This window comes from Ovis canadensis, chromosome 8, assembly GCF_042477335.2.
Source record: "Ovis canadensis isolate MfBH-ARS-UI-01 breed Bighorn chromosome 8, ARS-UI_OviCan_v2, whole genome shotgun sequence".
NCBI classification, from domain to species: Eukaryota; Metazoa; Chordata; class Mammalia; order Artiodactyla; family Bovidae; genus Ovis; species Ovis canadensis.
In genome coordinates, this window is record NC_091252.1 from 82526159 (window position 1) to 82548160 (window position 22002).

The following is a 22002-nucleotide window of genomic DNA, read 5'->3' on the forward strand; positions in this document are numbered from 1 at the left end:
GGCTTCCCTGGTGGCTCACACGGTAAAGAATCTGCCTGCAATATGAGAGACCTGGGTTCGATCCCTGGGTTGGTAAGAACTCCTGGAGGAGGGCATGGCAACCCACTCTGGTAGTCTCGCCTGGAGAATCCCGATGGACAAAGGAGCCTGGCAGGCTACAATCCATGGGGTAGCAACGAGTTGAACATGACTGAGAGACTAAGTACACAGCACAAAGAGGTAAAAGTCCTCTGCTACCATGTGAGATTTGGATTGCATCTATAAGTAAATTTAACCCAGTAGGTGCTAGACTATGTTCTTTGTCGTTCATGGTGGTTTAATCGCTCAGCTGTGTCCAACACTTTGTGACCCCATAGACTGTAGCCCTCCAGGCTCTTCTGTCCATGGTATTTCCCTGGCAAGAAGACTGGAGTGGGCTGCCATTTCCTTTTGCAGAGGATCTTCCCAACCCAGGGATGGAACTGGGGTCTCTTGCATTGTAGGCAGATTCTGTAGTGACAGCCACCAGGGAAGCCCGTGGTTTTCGTTATCTGGCATAAATGTCCAAATCAAAAATTAAAATGCAACTCTTCCCCAGACAGTTTGAGCAACTATTTCTTAGAACTATTTAGAAGTAAGGTATGACATAACCAAAAGACCAACTGGCTATGACTAACAGACTAACATCCTACATCAATGTAGGAAACATAATTGATTGAATAACTTGGGCTCAGACTGGATATGAGAAGGTGGATTCTATTCATTTTTTTCTGTGCACGGAGCTTAGTTCATACCTCAGGATTTCACAGCACTGAAGTCACTTACAAGAGAATAAGATTCTTACTCAAGTGCTTAGGACTTTGTTCCTGCATCACAGCATAACCATGTAAGTCTTACATCTCATCAATATATCCTTTTATCTCATACAGTAAACCCTTACATTTATTATTAAAAAAACCACCATATAACACCATTTATTCTACATTGCTGTTTTTTTAAATGTGATGCTTATATTCTCAGACAGAACTACTTATTTTGTAGCATATTTTTACAAAATTAAAAAAGATTCAAAACTTTTTTTTGGTCTACCTATTGAAGACAAGTTCATTAAGGTAGTATAGAGTGGATGAGTTTTCTAAAAGATTTCTTTCATATGTTCTTTGCAGATTGCCCAAGAAAATAGATAAATACTCCATCAAGTCACATCGTATTATGAGTGATTTGATCACTGGTAGCTGGTATAAACAGCAATGAAAATGCATTAAAAAAAAATTAAATGCTGAGCTGGTCACACCCACTCACCAGGCAAATATTATAAACACAACTCCTGTGATTTTTACCATAAGGAAGCTATTTGTCTCATTTATTTCTAGCTTCTAGCACAGTGTCTGATCCTAGTAACCATTCAATAAATATCTGTTTAACATAGTCTGGTGAAATAGAAATAGCCAGAGAAAATAGCTGGAAATAAAGATTATGGTAAGTTTTCCTCTTTGCTATGCTTTTCCTTTTTTTCTTGAAGCCAAAGTGTATTCTTTATAGGTAATTCACACCGGCAACTCCCTTACAGCAAATTTACAAGTAACTATAAGTATCTTTAAGAGGTTGCATAGAAAAAGTCACTGTTCATGGTGGTTAGAAAGCATGTTGATAAGGCAGACCTCAGCTTTTGAAAAGGATGTGAAGTAACCTGAGCCTGCGCAATAGTCTCTTACCCCAGACCACTCTGTATACAATTGCTTCTTACAACGTGGTTTGCAGGAGTCAACAATCACCAAGAAAGAATAAATTGAACGTGCAACCATTTCTCAAAGCAAGTTATTTTATATTCTGTTAGTGTTTGTATAAGAGACACTTTCTAATTTCTCTCCAACTCTTCAACATAAGCACTGAACAATAAATCCTGAAATTTCATTTTCTAAACAAAATGTAAAGTTGAGACTAAGAATCGATACTGATTGTGGGACTGATTCGTCCAATGAAACTGAAATTCTTCCATTTTCTCCCCATCTCCCTACAAAGTGCTATAACCCAAGAAGAATTTTCAACTTGAACACCATTATAACTTTAGGGTACATGGATACAAATGACAAATCTGAATTAAAATGATAATATAGACACAAGGTCTGGAAAGCATTGATTGTCTATTTTTAATTTGTTTAAGTGGACGTGCTATATGCTGTAAGGCCAGGAAGGAAACAAAGTTATCATGTTCTAGTCAGAAACTGGGCATGTTAAAAGTTTTTGACCAGACAGGTATGGACCAAAAACATCCAGAGGAAGGTTTTTTTCAAGTTTTGGAAGTATTGGTGCAAGAAGAAAAGAGTACAAAAAAAAACAACTAAAATAGAAAACTCAAAAATGATGGGTTTAAGAGACAGTAATACAAAGAGGGTATGAGCAAGAATGAGAAGATAGAAGAAAATCAGAGAAATATGTTCATTTTAACACACTTCAGGAGTTTTAAGAACAGATACTTTGACATGGTAATTGTACTTCTAGGAGTGTATAATAAAGGAATACTGCTAACTTTGAATTAATTCATAAAAGTTACTTTCATAAAAAAAAAGAAACAATCTTGTACAAAGAAGGGAAATACTAATTAAATTATGAAACACTAATAAGATGGAATACTTAAGATGTTTAATGTCTGCATAGAGTATTTCAATGACCTTAGGAATTACTGTGGTATAACATTAAAAAGAAAGAAAAACTTATAAATAGAGTATAATATCAACTTTGATATTAAAATATTTTATTTTTCTTAAAAATAAAAAAGAAATAAAGTTTGAAGTAAATATTTTTAAATGGTAAAAATAGAGATAAATATATCCATTCCAAAGAGAAATTCCTGGGACCAAAGACAATGATCCCACCTACTACATGGCCAAATCCTTCTTAGCATATCTTCAAATTCCCAGGAGTTTACCTTCTCATGATTCTTTGTCCCCAGTCCCTGCATCTACTCAAACTGTTTATTTTACCTCATGTCAACTTAATCTGGAGCCCTCAGTATCAAGAATTATCATCAATTTTCATAAAAAATGACACTCACCTTGAACATTTCTGAGTTGAATAGAAACCTACTGATGATCTAAACCATCAGGGATGACTGACAGGAGAATGAATGAAGAGATAGAAATCCACTTCACATTATTTCTGCATTTTACTGGCCTCATTCCATCTTATCTTTTCTTTCTTTTCAGGACTTAAACACAAACTCTATTTTCCTGTCTTTCTGTTTGATCTTAGCAATGCCTCTGAAACCTCCGCACCAACAATACTTAAGCCTCTGGATATATATAGAATGAGGGGAGAGTTGTGGAGACTGACTTTCTACCAATAATTGTCAATGTTTTCTTCTATTTAAATTAAAATGTGAATATCATATTTTCACTTCCTTGCAAATAACTTCTTAGAGATCTCATGCAGTCAATAAGATCTTATTTTCAAATAATATTTATGAATACAAAATGCTTATGATATGATAAATAAGGCATAAGGATATATGGGTGATACAATAATTTATATAAAAGTTATATACATTTATAGCCTTAAAAAAACTTCAGAAAAATACAATAAAATATGTAAAGTATCTGGACAGTGAAATTGTATGTGATTATTACTTTCCCCTTTAGAGTCTTCAGTAGATATTTTCTCATATGAAGAAGAATATTTTTCATATCAGGAAAAAAATATAACATATTTAAAGATGACTCAGGGTCATACTCAGTAAAATTGTTTTTATATTAAGGTAATATCTGATTAGTTAGAGTTACATAAAGCAAGTTTTCCTTTAAATGTGAAATATTAATACATATTTCATTTGACCTTGAAACTTAAGCCATTTTATTGCTTGAGACACTGCAGATTTGACTTCTCCTTGTGGCTTCCCTGGTGGCTCAAACAGTAAAGAATCTGCCTACAATGCAGGAGGCCTGGGTTTGATCCCTGGGTTGCGAAGATTCCCTGAAGGGAATGTCTAGCCACTCCTGTATTGTCACCTGGAAAACCCCATGGACAGAACAGCCTGGCAAACCATAGTTCATGGGGTTGCAAAAAGTTGGACACAATTCAGCACCTAACACTTTTTCACTTTGGGGAATTCAATCCTTTCCAGAATTTAAGTGATACACTAGCTAAAAAGAAAGGGAAAGAGAAAAAGAAATTGTAAAAATAATATTTGAACTAGAGATACAGTTGCATATAATTTTTAAAGTATTTCTTTCAATAAAAATTTTCATTATGAAAGATTTAACCAAGTGTTTTAGTTTGAAGACTTGGCTATGATCCTCTGAAGTAAAGTGAAATGATGGAATTCTACCTGAGGGCCAACTTTTTAAAAAGTTGCTGATAATGATAATGAGATGAATAAGAAAAGTTCCTATCCTTAAGCACTTCATGTTTTTTTGGAGACACCCAAGATGCTGGTAGGAATCCAAAGTTTATACAGTACCTTTTTGCTTTGAGCCTTTAATTATAACTAATGCTTACTTTTTATCTCTGAAAAAATATTGTTACTGCTTTGAAGGAACCTATGCAACTTCCTCCTCCTTCCTCCAGAAAAAAAGAATGTAAAATATCTCAGTGACTTTTTTTCATTCATTACATGTTGAAATGATAACATCTGGGATATAGTAGGATGAGTAAAATACATTATTAAAATTAATTTCACCTTTTAAAACTTAACTAGGCTGGTTAAATTTTTAAAAATTATATATGGCTCACATTACATACTAGTACATGTTCATTGCACTAAATGGACTCAGTTTATTTCTGTGGAGGAAAAAATAGAGAAGACTACTTTTCAAGGCATATTTGTATAAAACATACACTTAACAGTTACGCTTCAATTTTAGTAGTAAATTAGGAGTGTCAGCCAAAGTGAAGAAGTACACAGGATTTAGCTAAAAAAGAATTGTGTATGAACACTGAGAATTTTTGTGACTATTTTGTGATGACTGTATAATACAGTGGAAACTAGTGACTCACCTCTTTTGTCTTTGGGGGTAGAGTGGAAAAGCTCTTTTCCAACTTAGCAACTTGCAACTTGTTTTATATGATTGAAAACAAGTACTTTATTTTAAAAACTCATCAATAGATGCATTCTTACAGGTTTTATAATTTAGTCTTCTTCAAGTGATTATTAGATACTTTAAGTACAAATTCTACGTCCATCTAGATACATCTTTATACCAGAGAAGAGCCTCTGATTATATACCCAGTGACCACAAATACTGTAAGAATGTAATTAGCCGTTCTCTATTCTCAAGAGTTGAATAAATCAAATTCTCTTCCAATTTGCTGTGATTCCGACTTAGTATTTGCAGTTTCTCAGTTAAATGTATGGAGTTGAATGAAATGTCACTAGAAAGTTGAAGACTCACAATACATTAAAAAGAAAAAAGACATTTTTCTTCTTCTCAGTATACTTTCATGGACATCAAGAGGATATGTTTAGAATTTATGAATAAAAATTCAGAATTGCAGCTTCTTAGATTCCTCCCTAGAATCCCTAGTTCAAGGCAGAATGGCCCACACCCATCCTTTTCCCACCTCAGGGTCCCAAGCACATGCACAGGCTGCTCCTTGCACACATGTGGGCACCTCCACAAACAGCTCTTCCCTCGGCCACCATCCCTGGGGTCTAGGAATAAACTGTAGAATTCCTCAGTCTCTCAGTTATTCTCTTCAGATTTCTATCACCTGATGTTTTATAACATTCCAGGATTTTTGATGAAGATATACCTTCACATCTAATATTTGCTAAACATTGTTTACTAAACATCTATGGTTTTGTTTCAGCTTCTCAGGTGGTACCAGTGGTAAAGAATCCGCCTGCCAATGCAGGAGACACAGGAGACACAGGTTCAACCCCTGGGTCGGGAAGATCCTCTGGAGTAGGAAATGGCAACCTACTCCACTATTGTTGCCTGGAAATTTTCATGGACAGAGGAGCCTGGCAGGCTACCATGCATGGGCTGCAAAGAGTCAGACATGACTGAGCATGCATACACCAACAGCTTTGGTTACGTAGGATTTTATTTCTTTTCTTTTTATGTAATATAAATAATAACATGTTATCAATCTTGAAATTGTTTTGTTGCTCTAGAATAAGTTTTGGAGATCTATCCAACTTTACTATGATTTTGTCCTAAAAAACCATAGATATTATTGTGTATGTCAGATTAAATGTACAACAGATCATATAAATGGAACTCTGACACACAATCTGAAGCAACCAGCTCAGGAAACCAACCTGTTGGCTAGAGCAGCCAGTCCAGAAAGCCAGCCTGCTATCTGTAAGCCAACCTTGTTTGTTGTTATTTGTTGTTGAGCTGCTAAGTCATGTCTGACTATTTTGCCATTCCATGGACAGTAACCCACCAGACTCTTCAGTCCATGGGATTTCCCAGGTAAGAATACTGGAGTGGGTAGCCATTCACTTCTCCAGGGAAGTCAGACTTGTAGGAACCAGCAATCAACTGACCCAGGGGGTCAAAAAACAATCTCTGAAACAGCCCCAAATGGCAAGAACTTGATTCATAACTGACAGTTTCCTGTTTTCCTGGTTTCCAACTTTGGGCCAACTAGAGAAAGCAAATAGGCAGCCCTAAACAATCACATGGGCTTCCCAGACAACTCAGAGGGTAAAGAATCCACCTGCAGTGCAGAGGAACCCAGTTGGATTCCTGCTTCAGCAAGTTTCCCTGGAGAAGGGATGGGCTACCCACTCCCGTATTCTTGGGCCTCACTGGTGACTCAGATGGTAAAGAATCTGCCTGCAATGTGGGAGACCTGGGTTTGATCCCTGGGTTGGGAAGATCCTCTGGAGGAGGGCATGGCAATCCCATCTAGTATCCTTGCCTAGAGAATCCCCATGGACAGAGGAGCCTGGTGGGCTATACAGTCCATGGGGTTGCAAAGTGTTGAACATGACTGAGCAACTAAGCACAGCACAATCAATCACATAGGATTTCCCATTCTTCTTAACCCATCTACAGCTTTCCTATACCCACAACCTTCCATCAGAGCACACCTGAAGTCTTCCCTTTTATTCAGTATAAATCTTTCTGGCTCCTCTGCTTATCTTTGAGTCTCTGACAGACACAAGTATTGGTAGCCAGCTCCTTTGTTATAACAAGCTCAGAATAAATAATCTTTGCTTGTTCTCATTTGGTTAGTCTTTATCTCCACACATAGCAGGCAATGATAGCTTTCATGCTTAATATTATTTATTGTAATGAAGCAGTTTGCAAATTTAACTCTAACACATGTTGGTTAATATTTATTTATTTTTAATTTACTGAATTAAGAATTTAATAATAATTATTTCATATGCTACCATTAAAATTTCAGTTGGATTTGTTTCCTTTATAGAGCTAACTGTGGCTCTAGTAAAAATGGAATTTAGACAGCTTAAGGAAAATATTCACAAGGTTTTATTCATTTCCAGAGTTAGCAATAAAAGCAAACTTCTTAACAGTAATTTACCCAGTGAATGACAGATTCTTTGAGTTCTGCACATAAGGATGAGTCATCACCAAAAGATGTATCATATAGTGAAAAACAATGCTTATATCTATAAAGACTTTTTACATAATTTGCTTTAAAAAAGGATGTTAAATCTGAATATATAATTGATTTTGTTATTGCAAAAGCATTTGGGAAGTGGAAGAAAACAGTGTGATATTTACAGCAGTAGAATTCTAACTCATCACAGGTTGAAAATTAACATGAGTTCCCAGATGTCTCCTCAGTCCTTATAGTAAGCTATTTATGAGGTCTGTGACATGAAGCTATTTTAAAATTCAGACCACAAATCAGAAGTAGTCATTTTGAAGACAGATAAAGTAACTGGTAAACTCTAATTCCAGTTTTTCTGTTTTCTGCAGATAGTAGTAAAGCATTTCCAAATTGCAGCCATCTATTCCTCTCCCCTTCACTGAGTACACATCTTTCTCCAGTCTCCCAAAACACTCCCAAAGTAATTTCTTCAACCTCTTCCTTCTCCCAGTATCCAGTAATTTCTCAAGGTGAGGATGTGAGATTTTCCATCAGAACCATCAGAAGGTACTTGTCAAAATAAAGATTCCTGGGCTCCAACCCAGCCCAACCGAATCAGAGTCTCAGGGAGTAGGGGCAGAAGAATGTGCATTTTCACCAGCTCTCCAGGTGCGTTGGGAAGATCCCCTGGAGAAGGGATAAGGCTACCCACGCCAGTATTCTGGCCTGGAGAATTCCACAGACTGTATCATCCACAGGGTGACAAAGAGTCAGACATGACTGAGCGACTTTCACTTTCACCAGGTTATCCCACTGCACATCTAGAGTAGGGGTTACTGTTTACAGCAATATCTACCTCAGAAATCTCATCAAATCTCTTGGATTCACAGATGGTCTAATATGATAATGACAACATAATATATGTATATTAAGATAATATATATATCATACATAACATTACATAACATGTATATATATATATATTAACCTTAGACTCATTTTTTAAATTCAATTTGTTTCTCTAACTTCTGATAAGAAATATTTCAGCTCGAGAAAAATAAAACCAAATTTGTCATATTTGCCACAAAAGAATCTCCTCAGCTTCTTTTTATCAGTCTCCTAGTTACCAACTATTTAAATACTTAAAAATAAGAGTCACCTTAGGACATTCCTGACAGTCCAATGATTAAGATTCTGTACGTCCAATCCAAGGGGCATGAGTTCAATTCCTGGTTGAGGAACTGAGATCCCACATGTCATTCAGTATGGCCCAAAAAGTATTTAAAAAAAAATCATCTTTGGCCTTTGTCCTCACACTATAAATCAAATTTGTCACCAATCATGTATCTTCTTCTTTCACTAAGCATCTGACTATAGCCAGATTTTATCTTTAAGTCACTTACTATTATCTGAGCACCTGCTATATGCTAGGAAGTGGTGACATAAAGGATCAGACCTGATCCTTGAGAAGGAAATGGCAACCCACTCTAATATTCTTGCCTAGGAAATTCCACGGACAGAGGAACCTGGTGGGCTACAGTCAACACAACTGCACAGAGCTGGGCATGACTCAGCAACTAAAACAAAACAAAACAAAAAAAACCTGATCCTTGCCTTGATATGCTTACAGTTGAACTAGCATGCTGCTGCTGCTGCTGCTCAGTCATGTTCGACCCTCAGCGACCCCATGGACTGCAGCCCACCAGGCTCCTCTGTCCATGGGATTTTCCAGGCAAGAATACTGGAGTGGGGTGCCATTGCCTTCTCCATGAACTAGCATGAGAATCCAACAAATAAATAATTCTCTGTGCTAAGTGTGTGTGTATGTGCCAAGTTGGTTCAGTCATGTCCGACTCTTTGCGACCCTATGGACTATAGCCCACCAGGCTCCTCTGTCCACGGGATTCTCCAGGCAAGAATACTGGAATGGGTTGCTGTGCCCTCCAGGGGAACTTCCTGACCCAGGGATTGAACCTGCATCTCTTATGTCTCCTGCCTTGGCAGACGGGTTCTTTACTACTAGCACCACCTGGGAAGCTCCCTATGCTACGTGCTATGGTGTAAACATGTCAAAATGATCCTTACGGGGTCTGTGAAAGGTCTAAAATGGGGGAAACATTCATTTTATGAAAGATAAGTAGGCAGAGAGTGAGAAAAGCCCATTCAAGAGAGAAAAACAGGAGCAAGAATACAGTGATATAAAAGTAGTTTGTACAGAATAGTTCTTTTTTCTAGTACATGCTAGGGAGTGATTGTGGTATAGCCATAAAGGTGAGCTATGCCTAAGTTATAGAGTCTTATTTGACATGCCCAACAGTTTGGATTTGTTCTATAGGCATTGAACGTCACCAGATGGCTCCATTTTCTTTGTAATTAACTTATTATATTTACGAAAAATATATATGTAGGAGTTTAAAAATCATATATTATCACAAGGCTTAAAATAAAATCAGTATGCTCTCTATTCAGTCCCTCTCCATCCCCATGGTCCTACCTTTCTTATTTAAAGTTGGTACTCCTAGTATTTGCAACCATATTTCAAAATAAGATGGAGCATTGAAGAAATTTCACTGTGAAATAACAAATATCTGTGATGAGTCTTTTTTTTCAGCTCATCTCTTCTGCAAGGAGAGATTTTTCTGGTTGCCTGCCCAAGGGAGGAAGGGGAACCAGGCTTCACTATTAGTTACACGGACTTTGACTCATTCATCTTATGTTTTCCATACTTACTTTTCTCTGGACAGCAGTTTCTGATGTTTAACATGACTAGAAGACTTCCTTTAATCTAAAGTTATGTCAATTATTTGCTATCAAATAAATTATTACATTAGTTTTAGCTTTATACTTTGAAGATTATGTTACTAAATTGTATATAGCGACTGTACCTAGTTTCTACGAGACAGATGAGGAAAATAGAGCTGTAGTGAGAGTGCAGATTGGGAAATGCTGAAGTCTTCTAATGCAGATGTCAGTAATCTAAGGTCCATAGGCCAAATTTGCTTCAGCACTCACTTTTCTACAGGTCACAAGCTAAGAATGGTTTATACTTTGTAAGTTGTTCAAAAAAATTCAAAGAAAAAAAGAAAAAAGTGAAGTCGCTCAGTCGTGTCTGACTCTTTGCAACCCCACGGATTGTAGCCTACCAGGCTCCTCTGTCCATGGGATTCTCCAGGCAAGAATACTGGAGTGGGTTGCCACTCCCTTCCCCAGGAGATCTTCCCCACCCAGGGATCAAACCCGGGTCTCTCACATTGCAGGCAGACACATTACCCTCTGAGGCACCAGGGAATGCTATTTCATGATGCAGAAAAATTATATGAACATTAGCATTCTTTGGCATAATTTTATTGTTTGTAAAGTTTTATCGAAATATTACAATGTTCAATTTTTACCTATTATCTGTGGCTCCTGTTATGTTATAACTGTGTAACTGAGTAGCTGTGACAAAAACTGCATGACTTACAAAGCCTCAGCTATGTACTATCTGACTCTCTTTACAGAAAAAAAACACTTACTGACCCTTTTCCTAGGATAATTAGTTGGGGCAATGTAAAGAGCCTCAGGTATGAGGATTAAGCCCAAGTAATCTGGATAAAGAAAACAGTCCATGGGGTCGCACAGAGTCGGACACGACTGAGCGACTTCCCTTTCACTTTTCACTTTCATGTACTGGAGAACTGGAAATGGCAACCCACTCCAGTGTTCTTGCCTGGAGAATCCCAGGGACAGGGGATCCTGGTGGGCTGCCGCCTGTGGGGTCGCACAGAGTCGGACACGACTGAAGCGACTTAGCAGCAGCAGCAGCAGCAGAGAAATTTGGAAGAAATAAATTAAAATCATTTTCTGGCTCAGGATTTTTCTTCAGTGATTTCTAGGAGTCATCATTCTTCTGGTTAATATTAAGTCACAGACCATTGTTGTTGTTCGGTCGCCTAGTCATGTCCAGCTCTTTGTGACCCCATAGACTGCAGCATGCCAGGCCTCCCTGCCCCTCACCATCTCCTGAAGTTTGCCCAAGTTCATATCCATTGCATCAGTGATGCCATCCAGTCATATCATCCTCTGATGCCCTTTTCTCCTTCTGCCCTCAATCTTTCCCAGCATCAGGGAGTTTTCCAGTAAGTCAGCTGTTCACATCAGATGACCAAAATACTGGAGCTTCAGCTTCAGCATCAGTCCTTCCAATGAGTATTCAGGGTTGATTTCCCTGAAGATTGACTGGTTTGATCTCCTTAACTATCCAAGGGACTCTCGGGAGTCTTCTCCAGCACCACACAGCATTGCTGCTGCTGCTGCTGCTAAGTCGCTTCAGTTGTATCACACTCTGCACAACCCCATAGATAGCAGCCCACCAGGCTCCAACGTCCCTGAGATTCTCCAGGCAAGAACAGTGGAGTGGGTTGCCATTTCCTTCTTCAATGCATGAAAGTGAAAAGTGAAAGTGAAGTGGCTCAGTAGTGTCCGACTCTTTGTGACACCATGGACTGCAGCCCACCAGGCTCCTCCGTCCATGGGATTTTCCAGGCAAGAGTACCGGAGTGGGTTGCCATTGCCTTCTCTCCACACAGCATTAACCCTGAGCAAATTTAAATCATTAATATTTCTCCATGGAACTCTCCATTTGAGCTCCCCGTTTCACTCTCTCCATATCATTACTGTCTATACCACTTACCAATATATCTTAAATTATCTGCATCACCATGGACTGCAGCACGCCAGCCTTCCCTGTCCATCACCAACTCCCAGCACTTGCTCAAACTCATATCCAAGGGCATCAAGTCAGTGATGCCATCCAACCATCTCATCCTCTATCGTCCCCTTCTCCTCCCGCCTTCTATCTTTCCCAGCATCAGGGTCTTTTCAATTGAGTCAGTCCTTTGCATCAGGTGACCAAAGGATTGGAGTTTCAGCTTCAACATCAGTCCTTCAAGTGAATATTCAGGACTGATTTCCTTTAGGATAGACTGTTTGGTCTCCTTGCAGTCCAAGAGACTCTCAAAAGTCTTCTCCAACACCACAGTTCAAAAGCATCAATTCTTCAGCACCCAGCTTTCTTTATAGTCCAACTCTCACATCCACACATGACTACTGAAAAAACCATAGCTTTGACTAGATGAGCTTTGTTGGAAAAGTAATATCTCTGTTTTTTAATATGCTGTCTAGGTTGGTTATAACTTTTCTTATAAGGAGAAAGTGTCTTTTAATTTCATGGCTGCAGTCACCATCTGCAGTGATTTTGGAGCCCAAAAAGATAAAGTCTGACACTGTTTCCCCATCTATTTGCCATGAAGTAATGGGACCAGATGCCATGATCTTAGTTTTCTGAATGCTGAGTCTTATGCCAACTTTTTCACTCTTCTCTTTCACTCTCATCAAGAAGTTCTTTAGCTCTTCTTCACTTTCTGCTATAAGGGTGGTGTCATCTGCATATCTGAAGTTATTGATATTTCTCCTGGCAATCCTGATTCCAGCTTGTACTTCATCCAGCCCAGCATTTCTCATGATATACTCTGCATATAAGTTAAATAAGCAGAATCACAATAAACAGCCTTGATGTACTCCTTTTCCTATTTGGAACCAGTCTGTTGTTCCAGATCCAGTTCTAACCGTTGCATATTTACATGCAAAAGACCAATTTTTCAAATTAACTGTAAAGCTCTTAGTGTTTCTCTTTTTTTAAGGGAAACTGCTCTACCCTCTTTCATTTCCTTGTATTTCTAAGACCTGGAATGAGGTTCTTACCCACCATGCTCATGAATGTTGAAAGTGATAATGATCTCCTGGACATCACTTGTACTTTTTTCTCATAGGAAAGAAAATAAATCCTACAAAAAATATATATTTCAAATTATAAGAATTCCAACAAGACAGACTTTGATGGAGCTGAAACTTTCAGATGAATAGCACAGTCTGGGAATTTGGAAAGTACCCAATAGAACATGTGTTCTACGGCTGAAGAGTTGATGAAAACAGACCTTTAAGCTCTGTCTTGATTTCCGTTCTTTGGGACTCCAGCCACCCTCTAACACACACACACACTCTTCAATCATTCTATCCTACTGTATTCAAAATCAGACAGAAAACTTCTTGACAGTGAAATGAAAGTAGAGGAGCTTTCAAATGAGCATGCACTAAGATGTAGAGTGAAAAGAAAACAAAATCCAAAAATACCTCAGGCCGCTGTAGCTTGTGTCTCTGAATTTCACCCAGGATTCTGCGGAAAGAGTGAGCTGCAGTTTTCATTTAATTCAATAAGACACCCATTTGGCAGGGTTAACCTTTTCCCTTTTGTGTCTTCATTGTGACTTAGTTGATACAAATTGCTTTCATTAGGGCATTAGCGGGCTTCTGGCTGTAGTCTCAAATGGAACCTGTTGTAGGGGTTCAGTACATAAGTGGTCAGGATGCTGTTAACTGTGGTTTAACATTGGGAAGGAAGAGATGCAGGCTTATAAATGATTGCTGAAAGTGTCTGTCTGAATGGAAATTCTGGAACCTTAAGGGATCGAAACAGAATCATAGATTACACACCTTTTTAGTCTAAGACAAAAATCACCGAAGACCTTCTTGAACTTTCCTCAATGACATCAGCTATATACTGTATGTAGGAAGGCTTGGTATATTTGACACTAATATATTTCTCTAATGTGACCAAGGAAGAGCAAAATTGGAAAAATGGAAACAAAGTATGCTACATGGGCTGAAGGATTTGACAAGTGGAACGCAACAGAATGCCTAAGGCTCTGAGACAGACTTTAAGGAGCGATAGGCCAGAAAAACAAACTGGCAATTTTTCAGAAATTATAATAAAGATTAAACTTTCAACATCTCTTCCCCTAAAATGCCAGCCAAGTGGCAATGTAGAGATGCCAAACTGCTTTGGAGACAGTTCTCCTAGCTTGACTCACAAACAGAGGATGACATAGATCCAAGATGTTTGGTACTTTGCTACTAATTTTGGAACTCAGATGTAAGGAAATACTTGTTCAGTCATCTCAGAAATCCCACTCAAAACACAAATTATAACAACGGATACATTGAGCATCCTCCACCTTCATAACAACTGAATATCCCTCATTGTTTGAATCATGTCTAGGCTGTAAATTACAATAAGGAAGCTGAGAACATGGCATGTACTAGGCACCTGGTAAATATCTTTCGAACAAATGTATGGATGAACTACTAGCTAAATAACTGGAGGTCCCGATGTATGGCTGTACAAATCCTGCCAGTGCAGATAAAACAAAGCCTAAAAGAGTTTGTATGTATCACAGATAAATGTGAATATTTTAAAGATGAGGTCCAAGCAAATTTGCTTGTAGAATTCTATATGGGAGGGTTCTTGGTGAACACATTTCTTTTTTTTTTTTAATTTTAAAATCTTTAATTCTTACATGCGTTCCCAAACATGAACCCCCCTCCCACCTCAAGCAGCACATTAGAGAAAAAGATTCATTTATTTCTCATCCAGCAGACTTTGCCAAACTAGGGTCTGTTCTTATCATTACTGTTTGATAGATCCTGTGTATTTTTAAAAAATCAATGATTTCTCCTTGGAAAGAAATGGATTTGTGATATTGCTATGGAATCTTTCTTCTCTTCATTTGGGTAAAATTTTGATCTTCTTTGGAATAATATACATCAAGCATCAGTTCAGTTCAGTAGTTCGGTCATGTCTGACTCTGAGAAACCATGGACTGTAGCACACCAGGCTTCCCTGTCCATTATCAACTCCAAACATAGCATGAAAATATTTTTCATCATTTTATGGTGTGAATGGTACCTAGAATTTGGAAAACATGCTATTCTATGTGAAAGTTGATGAACTTGCTTGAAGGTACATAGAAGAGTAGAGACAGGACAAAATTATGTGTCCCAAGATTTTAATCTGACCCTAAATTCTTTTGCTCAGAATAAAGCTCAGCACTAATCCTTTAATTCTGAGGAATAAATACCCATCTAATCTAAAAGCCACCTTTCTGAAATTCCCTTTTATAAATGTCATTAATTATTTTATTTCTGCTCCTGGAAAACAATGTTGTTCCAAGCAGGATAAAATCAAATATTTACAGGGCCCAGGCAGGTAAAACACATAAATGAAGTGATGTGACCAATGGTAAGCAACCCTAAGCCCTGATTTATAGGAGATGAAGATGATGAGAACTCTGAGAAGCTAGAGATTCAAACCCAATGTTGAGAATCCAATTTTCTAAGAGAGGGCAGAAATTCAGATTTGTGTACAAAGCTTTTCAATTTCATTGTGTTTATTTTGGGAACTAATTAAAATGTAAAACACTGTCCAGGCCAAAACCACAGACCAAACTAAGCATGTCTGTGGGCTGCATCTAGCTAGAGGGACAGCTCGCTTCCTTTTTATATTGCCAGATTGAGCTGCTGGGGGTATTTTGCTTTCAGTTTAGATTGGCTTCTAATTTATTGGCAATGAATTAAATTAAAGAAAGCACAGGAATTTTTTCAGTAATGCCAACATAGATGGACTTGCACAGCCTCCCAGGATGAATACACAGCAGGAAAACACATTTGAAGTTGAGAGGTAGTGTTGTGTGCTAATTAAATACATAAACTCTGGATCCAGCTGTCTGGGATCTTTGACTTACCAGCCATGAAACCTTGGGCAAGAGATGCAATTTCTCCATGCCTCAGTTTCTCATCTCTAAGATGGAGATAATGACAGTTATCATGACAGTTACATGAATACACACACACACACACACACACACACACACAGTACTTAAAATCTAAGTTGCAAGAGTACATGCCCAGTCGTTTCTGCTGCTGCTGCTGCTAAGTCACTTCTGTGCGACCCCATAGATGGCAGCCCACTGGGCTCTGCCATCCCTGGGATTCTCCAGGCAAGAACACTGGAGTAGGATGCCATTTCCTTCTCCAATGCATGAAAGTGAAAAGTGAAAGTGAAGTTGCTCAGTCGTGTCCAACTCTTTGCAGCCCCATGGACTGCAGCCTACCAGGCTCTTCTGTCCATGGGATTTTCCAGGCAAGAGTACTGGAGTGGGGTGCCATTGCCTTCTCCATCAGTCGCTTCAGTTGTGTCCAATTCTTTGTGACCCGATGAACTGTAGCCCGCCAGGCTCCTCTGTCCATGGGATTCTCCAGGCAGGAATACTGCAGTGGGTGGCCATGACCTCCTCCAGGGGACCTTCCTACCCAGGGATCTCCTGCATTGAGAGGTGGGTTCTTTACCACCAGCACCACCTGGGAAGCCCAAAATCTAAGTTAGTGCTGTCTAATTATTTGCTATTACTTATGAATCACAAATCATAGCACTGTTGAAAAGTAACAAATATTTACAGGTCTATGTCGCATTAGACAACTGCTGACTCCACAAGTGGCCTCAGGAAACTTTCTTTCTCAGACAGAACAGGTGTGAGAATCAGGCTGTTTGTGGTAAATTCCCACTATTTTGTCCTTAACACCAGATGCCACCACTCTTTGGAAATGTCATAACTGCATATTTCAATGAGAGGAAGAAAACTTTTAAAACACCAAAAATACTAGCAGTTAATAATATGTTAAGTTATCTTTCACTTTTCCCTCTTTTGGAGATCACCCATTTTAAAGTCAGAGACATTCTATTCAGTTCCAGAGTTGAAAGGCAGAAAAATCAAAGGACTTTATTTTCCTCTTTCAGGTGACTGAAGCATGAAACTTATGACAGATGCTTGAGTTGGATAGAAGTTATCATGCTAATTCATTCAAAACGATTTTCACATTCTGGAGGGTTTTGTCTTTTTAAAGGGTACCCTCCCAATTTTTTGGAATGTCTAGAAATAGAGAAAACAGAAGGTCACATGACATCGTATCCATGTTACTGAATCAATCATATATTTTTAAAAATATTTCTTTAATTTATTTGGCTGCACCAGGTCTTAGCTGCGGTATGCTGGATCTTTAGTTGTGTGTGTAAGCTCTTAGCTATGGCATGTGGAATCTAGTTTCCCAACCAGGGAATGAATCCCAAGCCTCTGCATTGGGAGCATGGAGTCTCAGCCACTGGACCACCAGGGAAGTCCTAATCGTATGTTTTTGAATAGCAAATTATGACACAAAACTCATTTTCTGTGGCACAAGCACATTTGCTCACCAAAGAAATTGAAGGTACACTACCCTTTAAAGACTCCATAACTTTGCTTTTTATTCCCCATATTCCTGCAAAGAGATTAAAATTGCCAGGCCCACCATGTTTTTCATGCTACCAAATTCTTTCTTCCAATGGCAGGAGGGACAAGTGTGAACTCTCAAAAAAGATGCTAGCCAAATTTATCAAGACTGAGAACATCTATTTCCACTCTGATCTTGTCAAGTGCTGCTAGGCAGTGGCCTGATGCTCACGTGAAACCCAACCCAGGAGCCAAGAAAAGCAGATGTGCCGAAGCACAGATTCACATTATAAGATGGGAAGGCACATTAGAATCAACAGGCTCTGCACATCACCTCACCCTGCACTTAACAATGAAGTACCAATGCACAAAGAGAGATGCAATTTACAAACGTGCAGCTAGACATCTGGGGGCTGGCAGACAAACCTAACATTGCCAATTGATTAAAATATTTTTTCTATCCTATATTGTGTCTACATGTTTCTAGAAGTGTGTTAAAATTAGAGATGCATAATGTACAACATTAACTGGTTTTCCTCTCAAAACTATTTGAAAATTCTCAGTTTTTCTCAAAGATGATGGCTGGATCAGTTGTATGCAAATCACCTGATGTCTATAGAAACTCTAGATCCCCCAGCTCACTCCAGACCTACTAGGTGGGGAGGAGATTGGCTCCGTGCACTTTCAGTACACATCTCAGGGGACTGTTATAAAAATAAAGTTTGAGAATTGCTGATGTCTGTGATCTGTGATGTACATAATCCAGGTGGGATTGTCAGAATAAGGAAAAACATTCCTACTTAATTTATTCAAAAAATTAATATACTTTAAAATCTCAAACTTGAGTCTGCTTTATAAATTCTAAATGTCACTTGCTCACCTGGCTTTGAATTCTGGGGAGGGACCCCAAAATGAGTCTTCTTACTCAAAAGTCAATGAAAACATTTGGCATATATTAGGTTGCATGCTGGGGTGCTCAGTTGCGTTCAGCTCTTTGAGACCCCATGGACTGTAGCCAGCCGGGCTCCTCTGTCCATAGGATTTTCCAGGCAAGAATACTGGAGTGGGTTGCCATTTCTTCCTCCAGGGAAATCTTCCTGACTCAGGGATCAAACTCCTGCGGCAGGTCTTTACTACCGCACCATCTGGGAAGCCCTATGTTAGGTTAAGGAGTTGCATTTTCCTGCACTTTAACAGACTTACAGCTCGAATTTAATACTGTTTCTGAAAGTAGAGTGTACGTACAGGCCAGAGCATTTCAAACTCAAAGAATGGCACAGGAACTATCATCCAAAGATAATGCTTTTGTAACACACTGCTTTTCTTTTTAAGTGAAAGTGTTAGCTGCTCAGTCATGTCCACGGCTTTGCATCTCTATGGACTGTAGCCCGCCAGGCTCCTCTGTCTGTGGAATTCTCCAGGTGAGAATACTGGAGTGGGTTGCCATTCCCTTCTCCAGGGGATCTTCCTGACCCAGGGACTGAATCTGGGTCTCCTGCATTGCAGTCAGATTCTTTACTGAATGAGCCACCAGGAAAGCCCACTTTTGTTTTTAATTCAGTCCTTAATGTAAAAAGAAATACCGTAATTAAAATTAAACATTAACACAGGTTAGAGTTTAAGTTGTACATCAAATTCAGAAATATGACAACTTTTAAAACACATTAAATCAGCAAGTGGCATTTCAAATACAGAAGATCCACAGACCAACTTTTAGAATTTGAACTTAAATTTGGCTCTCTTCTTTGTCCCTTAGCCACTATTTCCATCAGTATCATTCAGAACAGACTTGGCACTCTATGGGTGAATTAGGGTGTTGGGTTTTGTTTTTTTTTACATTCTAAGACAAAAATAAATAAATTTTGTTTTAATTTAAAACAATACTGATCGGTAAATCCCAAGAACGTATGCTCAGTGTTTCATTATAAAGGAGATATTTTTCCTTGTTTTCTGAAAACAAATATAATATTACATTGTTTTAGTATTCTTATTATGGTAAAATCTCTCTGTTTACTACATTTCCAGGATGCATAGTTCATTTTTATTATTTCCACATTAAACTGGAGCTGTTTTCTTGATGACAGCTATTCCAATTAGACAACTAGATACTCGGCACTCTTATACCCCTGATATTTATATCTTTTAAAAAACAAAGATATTTAGAACAATAGTCAAAACTAATTTAACAACCATCTAAAAAGATGAAGAAACTGAAAATTATCTTTCTGAACTACTGTTACCAGTCCATTGAATATGATGAATATCTATAAAGTGGGTTCATTGTGCATAATTTTCATCATTTTTTCCATACATTGCTTTTATGTTGTCATATAAAGCTATAGCCATTTGTAATACTGTGACAATTACAACCAGACATGGAACAACAGACTGGTTCCAAAGTGGGAAAGGAGTATGTCAAGGCTGTATATTTTCACCTTGTTTATTTAACTTCTATGCAGAGTACATCATACAAAATGTCAGGCTAGATGTGGAAACAGTGACAGTTTATTTTCTTGGGCTCCAAAATCACTGCAGATGGTGACTGCAGCCACAAATTAAAAGATGCTTGCTCCTTGGAAGGAATGCTATGGCAAACCTAGATGGTGTATTAAAAAGCAGAGACATCATTTTGCCAACAAAAGGCTTTCTAGTCAAGGTTATGGATTTTCTAGTAGTCATGTACAGATGTGAGATTTGGACCATAAAGAAGGCTGGGCACCAAAGAATTAATGCTTTCCAATTGTGGTGCTGGAGAAGACTCTTGAAAGTCCCTTGGACAACAAGGAGATCAAACCAGTCAACCCTAAAGGAAATCAACCTTGAATATTCATTGGAAAGACTGATGCTGAAGCTGAAGCTCCAATACTTTGGCTACCTGATATGAAGAGCTAACTCATTGGAAAAGACTCTGATATACTGGGAAGGACTGAGGGCAAAAGGAGAAGGGAGCGACAAGGATGAGATGGTTGGATGGCATCACCAACTCAATGGGCATGAATTTGAACAAACTCCAGGAGATAGTGAAGGACAGAGAAGCCAGGCGAGCTGTAGTCCACGGGGTTGCAAAGACTCAGACATGACTGAGTGCACACACATGCATATCTAAAATTGTACTGGGAAATGAGGGGCAGAGGAATTCCATCTGATTGACTGACATTTAGAAGAATTAAGACCAATAATAAACCAAAATGCAAGGATCCAAATCCTTCCATATCTGAATTGTTACATTAATGCAAAGAGATGGATGACTTGCTGTGAAATTCTACACCTGGGACCACATTTCTGCACCTGGTCAGCCTCACACTTCTAATCAGTAATCTCTCCAAAGTTCATTCCAGATTAGAGATCAAAGCTAACATTTACTTCTACACATACCATTCTGTGGGCCCTTATTTTGTTCCAGGAGTTGTACTAAATTCTTTACAATCCTATTAGCTTGTATAATTATAAATCCCATTTTACAGTTGAGAAAACTAAGAGTCTGTGCCCTTAATAACTGTACCACATAATTGGAAGCATCGTTTTTTTGTAAATGTTTTATTTTTTATCTGTTAATGTTTGGTTGCAATTATTTCTCTTTTGCTAAAAATATTACCTAGTTGAATAGACATAAATATATGCCACCATATTGCAGATAAATAATGTAATTTATCTCTCTTAGGTTCCAAATGTAAACCTTTGTATCTCTCTGGGAATGGAAAGTATGCTTTCTTGTTGTTGTTGTTCAGTCGCTAAATTGGGTCTGACTCTTTGCAATGTCATGGACTGCAGCATGCCAGTCTTCCCTGTCCTTCACTATCTCCCGGAGTTTGGTCAGACTCATGTCCACTGAGTCAATGATGCCATCCTACCAACTCATCCTCTGTCACCCTCTTCTCCTCCTGCCCTCAATCTTTCCCAGCATCCTTTCTTATGTAAACAACACTAGTGACTAGGAGTGCAATATCTTTGGACTGAGAAAGCATTCCAGTCAGCCCTAGCCAGTATTCTTCTACTGCAGAACATTAGCAAGGGCTTGTTGTCTATAAACCCTTAACATTCTCCAAGTGGACATTTGATGATTTCAACTCCAAGGTAAGCAGCAAAGAGATTATGATCTTTACTTTAGAGATGAGATAACTGAAAGGAGGGGCTCTCTAGTCAACTGATTTACTCAAGATTATATAGTTAAATAATGGCAGCTTTTGTCTAGAATCTTGGCCTTCCAATGACTCATTCAATGTATTTCCAGTAGAATGTCCCTCAAATAACATTTAACTTTCTGACTATTCAGCCTTTATAGCTAACAGCTTTTAGGGATTTGATAATTTTTCCAGAAATAAACAACTTTATATAGAATACAAAATTAAACTGAACAACAACAAAAAAAAAAGGCATG

The 22002-nt window shown here is 38.4% G+C and overlaps 2 protein-coding genes across 3 annotated transcripts in view; one reads left to right on the plus strand and one right to left on the minus strand.

The window, feature by feature from the left end:
• The window catches only part of LOC138444655 (uncharacterized), a 167275-nt gene that overhangs the window by 77137 nt on the left and 68136 nt on the right, over positions 1-22002 (minus strand). The gene's annotated exons all lie outside the window — the stretch shown is intronic.
• The window catches only part of STXBP5 (syntaxin binding protein 5), a 206972-nt gene continuing 206502 nt past the window's right edge, over positions 21533-22002 (plus strand). For both annotated transcript variants that reach the window (XM_069598647.1, XM_069598648.1), the window contains exon 1: positions 21533-21698. The gene's annotated coding sequence lies outside the window, so the exon portion shown is untranslated. The remainder of the gene's footprint in view (positions 21699-22002) is intronic.